Source organism: Crocodylus porosus, unplaced genomic scaffold (genome assembly GCF_001723895.1).
Source record: "Crocodylus porosus isolate Cpor-Errol unplaced genomic scaffold, CroPor_comp1, whole genome shotgun sequence".
NCBI lineage: Eukaryota > Metazoa > Chordata > Crocodylia > Crocodylidae > Crocodylus > Crocodylus porosus.
Window position 1 is genome coordinate 28,298,479 of NW_017728917.1, and position 8,888 is coordinate 28,307,366.

General features: G+C 43.9%; 1 long non-coding RNA gene across 1 annotated transcript in view; it reads right to left on the bottom strand.

Annotated features, from left to right (window-relative positions):
* Positions 1–8,619, bottom strand: part of LOC109311351 — a 16,963-nt gene extending 8,344 nt beyond the window's left edge. Inside the window, exon 1 of the long non-coding RNA XR_002101486.1 lies at positions 8,609–8,619. This is a non-coding gene — a long non-coding RNA (uncharacterized LOC109311351). The remainder of the gene's footprint in view (positions 1–8,608) is intronic.
* Between the last annotated feature and the right edge of the window lie 269 nt (positions 8,620–8,888).

Consider the following 8,888-nt stretch of genomic DNA (forward strand, 5'->3'; position numbering starts at 1 on the left):
ACCTGTTGATCCGGGAGAGCGGCTTGGTCTCCCTGCGCCGCTTCCCTCGGCAGCGTCCGGCCCCCGGGGCGCCTCTGCCCACGGCCGCTAGGCTGCTCCTGCCTTTGTCCGGGGCCGGGCTTGGCCTCTTCCCCGGACCGCTCCTGCGCTGCCCGCCGAGTGCCCGTGCCCGTGCCCTGCGGCGGCTGGGCGCGCCTCGGCGCTTCGTGCCGCTGCATCAGCGGGAGGCGGGTCGCGGCTCGGCCTGGGAGACGACCCGTGGCCTTTTGCTCCCTCTCTGCTTTGGATCTGCCAGGTGCAGGAGCAGGAGGTGTGAGAGCCCTGGCTGCCTTCGTTCTCAAGTAAATTGCTGCAGCTCGGGTGTAAAATCTCGCAGAGTTAACTGTTCCCCTCTCTTTAGTTTATCTACATTGCTGGAGAAAAAGTACTAGCCTAAATGGGGTGCGCACTCTTGCTATGCAGTAGGGTGGAGTGCTGCTTTGACTGTAGAGGCTTTTGCAACTAGCGGTCCTGCACAGGACCTGAGGGATTCAGCATACCCTGGGGTGATGGGAAGACATATTATAGACCTTTTTGGGTCCCTATCTCCTTTTAAGCCAGTGAGACGGCTGTGTGTACCTCCCTGTGCCTTATGGCTGAGTTAACAGAGGGGCTTGAGGGTGTCAGTGGAACCTCCCCAAACCCGTACTGTGAGAGTTTCTTCTGTCTCCTTCTTGTTCTCTTGCATACTCATGTTAAAGTTTATCCTATTCTCCAGTAAGAGAAACTGACAGATGGAAGAATACAAACCTTAGGCTGAAGGCATTTACATGGAACCGAATAGCTTGGGCTTGCCTTCTGTCCCATAGTGTGGTGAGCGTGTCTGCGGGCATCTCTTGATGCTAAGTATTTAGGCTTAGGATGTGTACTCCGAACTTGTGAGGCTGCATTTGTGATTCACTCGGTGAGGGGTAAGGTCATGCAAGCTTTTCTGGAAAACATCCAGCTGCCTGGAGGGGCTAAATGAAATCCCATCTTGTTCCATAAAGATCCCAGTCTTGGGTTTTGGGAGTAGTTACCAGGGATGTTTCTCCAGAACAGGAGCAGGTGAGCAGCAGCATCAATCCCTCCCTCACTTTCCCCAGCTCTTGCTTCACAGGCTTCTTCTGCATTGCTATCAGCTTGTTTTCTCTTGGTGCCACGCAGCAAAGCGGCATAGCCCTGCTGCCTGGATGCTGGAAGAAGAATGAGTACATCGTTGTTTTTAAAGTGATGCTGGGGTGACTCTTCCCAGGTTTTCTCCAAATAGAGAAGCCCTGGGGAAAGCTGAGAAAACAGCTCCTTCAGTAAACAGCCTGGGGAGCATATGCTATTGCTGAGTGAGCAATGCATGTCTTAGGAGAGGGAACGGCTCTGTTCAGGGAATTTAGAAGCAAGACCAGTCCTGTGATGTGAATCCGCCTCCAGGACTCGGGATGCCTCATGGCTTTGGCTCCCCCACCCCTCCAGTGGTGGCAGCTGAATGAGATGACCAGGAACTCCCCACCCTCCTCACAAACCTTAGTAGAAATCACACAAATGCTTTGCCATGTTGGAGCAAACTGCTCTCTCTAGCCAGCCCGGGGCTCCTGGGTGCAGCCATCCATGGGCGGCAGCCTTGAGGACTCTCAGGCTTTTAAATCACTTAAGTGGATTAGATGTTGGGTTCAGCAGTAATCGGGGATATTTATGGAATGGGCACAGGCACTTGGCGGAGGCCAGGCCATGCTGTGAGAGCTCGGAGTGGACAGGGTGCTGCTCCAGGCTGCCCTGGTGCAGCAGAGGAACGTGTATAAGGCGGGTGGGTAGGGGGGAAGCATGGGCAGCCTGCGTGGTGTCAGATTAGGGCTCCAGTCCTGCCAGTCACCCACTGTGACCATGTACATAAACAGGAGGGCACTACCCCTTCTGAGGGCTATGAATGCTCCTGTTTGCAGGGCCTCTCCCAGTTCTCGGTCTTAAAACAGACACTTCTGCCCCGTTTGTTTGTCGCTTCTGCAGTCTGGACACCTGATTTTCCCCCTGCCCCCCTTTACAAGTTAGGGAATTGAGACAGGATCCAGGTGGTGGTGGGAACAAGAGAGGGTAGCTCTAGGGGCTGTTGAGCATCTCAAAAGGGTGCACAATGCTTCAGGCTAGTGTACTAAGGCATATGTGCTGTGGAAAAGGTGGAGTGTGTCCTGTTGTGTTTTGGATTGACATAGAATAGCAAGCTGTCTCCTCTGCCTGGGCAGTAGAGCTACGACTATGGTACTGTCCAGAATTTTTGCCAGGTCAGTGTTGTTCCAGTGGGTTCTAGGCATGATGCAGCCCTTAAAGAACACTCTAAGCCTAAATATACCTCTGTGGAAGGATAGAAGCAGGTCTTGAAGGAGCTTGAGACCCTCCTGTTGGCAGTGTAGTGTAGTGTGATAGGTAGACCTGTGGAGTGGAAGCCATTAACTTGCCCCTTGATCTGTGGAGAATTATGTTCCCTCCCACCCTCTGTCTTATGTTTTGGATGGTACTATTGCCATGGCAGAGACTGGTTCTTATTCTGTGTATGAGTGATGCAGAGTGGGGACACAATCTTGGTTGTAACTGTTAGGATTTCCTGTAATACAAACAACAATTCTTTGGCAAAGCCAACAACAGAACAGCACAGTTTTCATTCTCAGTATTGCTGTCTCCATTCACCTCCTGGTTTAAATACTCACTGGGGTGATTCCAGTAGTAAAACCAGACTAAAGCAATCCTGGTCCCTAAACACAAGCCAGCCTTGGTGCAACAGGGGCATATTTTAATGATGGGAAACTTGGGAGTACTGTAGTTCTGTGTCCAGTTGGGAGTGGCAGCAGACAGTGGTGTGCAATTCCTCTGGATTCCCTTCTCACTCCAGGTATCAAGGGCAGCTGTAAGGGTCAAGTTGTCTCTCACCCTAATGAACTTGTCTGCCTAGGAAATGCAATATTTATCTCACTGTTTAGTGTGCTTGCCTGCGTAGAGTCTAGGTCTTGTGCTTTCTCTTCCCCTGTTAGAGCTTTAGTCCTCTTCTGGAACAGTATTTGAGCATGCCAGGCAGTGAGCTTTATCTGCCTGGCCCCATTTAGAATAATGGGGCAGGTCAGACCTAACAGAACTACTACTTCAAGTCTTCCTTTAATCTAGCTAGATATCACTAAGTTTACAGTTGGCTCATGTTTTCAAATTTCTCTTTAATATGCATCCTGGAAACTTAAATTTTCAAGGAAAGTTGAGATTTTTGTTATGATCAAATGACTTTTGGAATGGGGACATTGATACTGGCCTGTAGTAACTATGTCTTAATCCAGCTCCCTCCCTAATCCAGTCTAATCTAGCAGCTACAAGGAAGGAAGCTATAAAAAAAATTCTGAAGGAGATTTTAAAGTCTTGGCTAGGCAAAGTATTGTAGAAGTATAGCTATGTTGGTTTAAGTTGGTGCTTGCATAGTTCTTCTCAGAAAACTGCCATAGCAAAAATCTGCAGCATACTGGTAATTCTGGTTCCTATTTCCCAAGAACAATTTTGCAGTTGGCCAGGTTTTCAGGAATGTTTTGAATCGAGCAATTCCAGTTCCCTCTAAGAAGCTAAATTTTCAAAAGAGTTTTAAGCTCAGGAATTTCTAATGTAGGTATAAATATACACATACTTTTATATTAAGTATATGATTTAAAGCAGGATGACACCTTGGAGACTAACTGGTTCAGAGTGGCATAAATTTTTCATAGACCTTTGCCTGCTTAGTCAGAAGACAGCTGTTGCCTATGAATGTTCATGTTAGTCTCCACTTGTAGACATGCTCAACATTTTCTAAACAGTGTTAACTGATTCACATCACATAGTTTGAATCAAATTTGGTTCAAGTTAAGGGTTAATATACGATCAAAGGGGTTTGCCCCCTTGTTCACAAACCAGTAGCCTGTGTGCCTGGGCAGGACTGGGGGTTTAGTCAGGATACTGATACTTAGTCTGAGTGAGGTGGTGTTGGGTCATTTGACTTTGTAAAAGTGTTACTTTGTGCGTGATAGCCAGGTTGTGAGTTCCCCTTGAACAGACTGATATTTGCAGTGCTTATCTGCATTCCTAAGAACTGCTTATCTGAGTTCCTAAGGACTGCTTTTCCTAAAAGTCATACCATATATAAATGTTAATTAATACAGTTTAAATTGCCTAATTTGGACTGTCTTATCTTGCATTAATTTTAATCCTCATTCAATGAAGATTAGTTCATTTGGACTGGAGCCAGTCTTAATTTGGACTACAGATGTTCACGTGTGTGTGTATATATAGTAATGGCTGTAGTCTGGATTAAACCTAGAAAATCATAACATGTATAAACAGCTCAATGTGTTACCAGCCTTGCTTTTTTTCTGACTTCAGACTAACATAGCTTACCACCTCTCTATGTTTAATGTAGGTGTGCATACAACTTAAAACGCTTGAAAATTTGGCCTTTTGTGTAACAGTATGAAACATTCACTTCTTCAACATTGTGAACCATTACATAACATAGACTTTTAAATTGCACCTCCTCATTTTTGAGAGGGAATTCTGTTTGCTAATTATGTTAGTTGGAAATCTAAATCTCTACTAATCTTGCATCTAATCATACATATAGCTGGTTATTATGCTTCATAAGGAAAGATGTCCATGACATGCTCCTCTTCAAAACAAACACACTTTAAACTGTTATACTCTTTACTAAGGCTAAGGGGCATATAGACAAAGTTTTAAAAAATATTGACATAGTTGTAGAAGCTGCTTATTTAGTTCACTTCCAATTTGTATCAATGATCCAAATGATAAATTCCTGGAAAATAGTTATACCTCATAAAAGATTAAAGCTATTGGAGCTCTGGTTCTTACATGCATACAAAGCCCAAATAGAATTTAACGGGTGCTAGTACTTTTAATTTTACTGGGATATTTTCTGACTCCCCCTGGGAAGACGATTTGCCAAACAACTTACTTCTGTTGCTGCTTCACTTAGTACAGAATCTGCAAATGACTATAAAATTAACCTTCAAATAAACAAGTAAGTTTACTAATAGACTAATTGATTGTAAGACTGTATATTGGGTGTAATGAAGCAGTATATTAACAATAACAGTGAGTACTCATCACGACAAGGAGCAGGAGTCTCATTTTTAGTTGATCCACTTCACTTAACATACAACTAGAAAACTGGAAAGGCTTCCAGAATTATAGCTCCAGCATAATTCTTCTTATGTAAAACATAACCTTGTGTAAGTGATCAGATTTAATATTGCCACCTTATTTATTGTGTGCATGTAGTAACAATCTCTTGGGGTCTTTTCAGGTGATTATATAAATCTAAATACAGAAACTAATTCAGCCTTCAGAACTAACGCTCAAATAACCATTTGGGGTGCAAAATTTACTCATCTGTTCTTTACTGAGTTGGATATTTAAGGTTCATGGGGAAAAGGAACTTGCATATATCCCCACTCCCCTTTCCTCATGTATCTGGGAGAGGAGTTGCTAGTTTGGGCAATTTTGGAAATTATATGTTATCATGGCACATCTTATCATGTTGCATTACATGGCTATCATCTGAAGGTTTTGTGCCTTATCTAAAATGGGTTTGCAGCTTCGTGCTAGTGTGGCCACCAAGAGTACCACTTGAAAAACTTCAGTCTTAGCAGAGCAGTCCAAACCTGCGCTACAGTGAGGACTTTGATTTCTTTGCTTTTACAGATGGTCTTTACAAAGCAGGAATGCAGCAGGATATTGATGTTGGTTAGCATGTATTGCCACTGCCCATGTGTACTTCAAATGGATCTTTCTTTTTTAGCTGCATCAGTGTCTGCCACTATTGTATTTGTGGTATGGGGACAGAAGGAGGGTTCTTACTAAACTGGATTTTTCTCTGTCTGCTTTCCTGTAAACATAGGATTTAGGTCAGATTTACATTGGGGTGGCATGCTATGTCAGGTTAGATATGAAAAAGTCTGATCCTTGAGTGACAGGACTCTTTCACTGAAAGCCCTTAGTGAATTTACACGCACAGAATTGTGCCTTTACTGGTATGCATTTTGTTTGTGGGAGTGATTCTGACACTCCCAATACAAAGCACGGTTTACTGTTATAGCAGTATCCAAACTGACAGTTGGCCTGTATAGTATACAAAATTCCTATGTTGGTATAGAGCTTTTAGCATGGCCATAGCCCCAGTAAGAATTAACCAGAATTATAAATTAACTATTTCAAACGACTGATTTAAAAGTGTGTTTTTGTTTGTTTGTTTTTGTTCACCTATGTATGTTGTATTTAATTAGAAAAGAGGTTGGAAAATGACTGCTGAGATGTGAAGATAGGAGCTTAACGCCCATGGGAATATTTTCCTTTTAATGTACAAAAAAAGTATTAATTTAATGCAGCTTACATGTGTGGCAAGAAAAGAGTGTTCTGACAGATGCTGTAGGTAACAGTGTAATATGAAGGTGTGAAAGTAAATAGAAATTTGTAAATGTAGAAGTTTAATTAAATTATTTTATTCCTTTTCAAAATAGTCTGGCAAACCTTTGCATTTATAGCTTATGTCTAATGCCAAGGAGAGCATATGTCATTTGGCAAGCGCCAGACATTGCTTCATAATACAACCACTATGGGTACGAACACAGCCCAAAAATGACAGGGCAGTGTCACAAATGGTCTTGGAAATCAATCGGAAAGACTGAATGTGCTCCAGGAAAGGAAGCTTAAAAAATGTGTGTCAAGGTCTAGGAAAATGAAGGTAGAGAGCAAGCTACCAAATATTTCAGCATAATATTCAGAGTCTGAAACCAGTAACAAACCTGGAATAATTCAAAACCCCTAAGCTTAAGTCAAGTGTTTAAAGCACCCACAAATCCAGTTGACTTTGGGAGTGGGCGGTGCTTCATGGAGTGGGCTGTTAAAATCAGTATCTTTTTTTTTTTTCTGAAAATTGTCATGTGGGCTGGGTTCATGATGCTGGAGGACACTTCTGGTTGGTATTGTAACACAACTGATAACTAAAAAAAACAATTATGAACATAAAAGAAGTACTCTGTATAGTGAGCGTCAAGAACAAGGAGAGGCAGGATAGAGCACAAGAACAAATGGAAACTAATGGTGTGTATACATGCAGATTTAACCAGTTTGTTTAAAGGTGCAACTACTTCATTTGGCATGGGCAACTGGTGCCTCCTGGCTCTGGGGGTGCACTAGGGGCTGATTGGTGACCGGGGGGGGGGAAGGTTCCCCTAGTGGCCGACTGGAAGCGGTGCCGGTAAAACCAGAAGTGCTGCCAGCACTCTTCGGGGGCAGGGGACACCAGCCGGTGCTCCCCACTCCCTGGCCAGCAAGGGCCAATTTCAGGGATGGCACATGCCCATTCCCTCCACGTGTAGGTCTAGTTAAACTAATGTAAAAGGTTCTGTGGGCTCATCTGGTTTAAATGAAGCTTATATTTAGTCTTAATCAATTGGAGTAGTTTTTAAGTTTAAACTGAAATAGGGCCATAGGAGTTAACCTCATGCAAACTAAATCGGTATATCTTGTTCATCCACTACAAGATGTGTCCTGCTAGGAAGAAGCTACAGCTTGTCTTCTCAGAAACTTGAAGTGGGTGAGCAAAACACATTAGGGCTCTTTTAGATGTTGGGGGAGCCTGCTCCGATGCACTGGAAATCCAGGTGATTAATTGAATCTGTTGAAGCATGGAAATTGACATTCTCTGCAGCCTTCTGCATCATGTACACTGGTGTCCCCGTGCATCCCTGCACTGAAACAATGGTGGTGGGGCACTTTGAAATAAAACATGTTCAATGAGCTTTAGTTCAGAGCACCCCACTGCCATTTTTTTTCAGCATGGGGACATGTGATGCGTGGGCGCTTTTAATTAGTGCAGCTCGCTAATTAAAGCTCCCGGGACTGTCCCAGAGCAAATGTAAAGAAGGAATCTCTTCATTGGGAGAGCATTCCTTTAATGGCAGATGGTGGAAGCAATGTGGAGAGAGAGAGAGAGAATGAGGTATTTTTAAGAGTTTTCTGGCAGCAGACTGACAATGGAAGTAAATTATTAAATTTAAACATGATACGTTCTTGAATACTTTTTTTAAAAACCAACATCTCAAAGTTAGTTTTACTGGATGTGAAATGAAATTAGGAGGTCTTCATTTATGTAATGACAAGGAGACTTTAATGAATTGAATGGATTACCCTTAACTTAGGACAGAGATTCCCAATTTTTTTTCTTATTGTGTACCCCCTTCCAGATTTACCAGCTGCATGTGGATTCCTACCAGCATACATTTTATATTTTAACTCCTTAAATGCCAGTTATTATAATTAAAAATATATCTGCCATAACCCCTGCATACCCCCCCAGAGATGTCTTGCGTACCTCCGTGGGTACATGGGCCGCACTTTGGGAACCCCTGCTCTAAGATGTATGGTGTCCTTTGAGGCAGTTTGATTAAAACAGTGCAAGCTGCTCTCGCCCTCTGTAACTATACCATTGCTTGTCCTGGCCAGTGCCAGCCAGGCTCAATGGTTTCTGAGTATACTTCAATCTGAAATTTATAAATTTCTTCTAGAAATGGACCCCTCCCTCAGGGACCATTCCACAGGCTAGCAAATCTCCTAGAGTGTGTTCACACGAGCGCGCACGTGCCTCTTGCCCCACCTCAAACCCCTTTGAGGGAGGGAGGGCAACAGGCACGTGCGGAAACATCCAGGGGTCTTAAAAAAAGCAGGGCAGGCACCTGGAGGATGGGTCCTCCAAAGAGATGCTCTGGCAGCCGGAATGTCTCTTATGGTTGCCCCTCGCCCTGGTGCTGGTGACTAAGGGGTTGGAGGGCTGGAGGAGGGGGGAAGGGACTAGG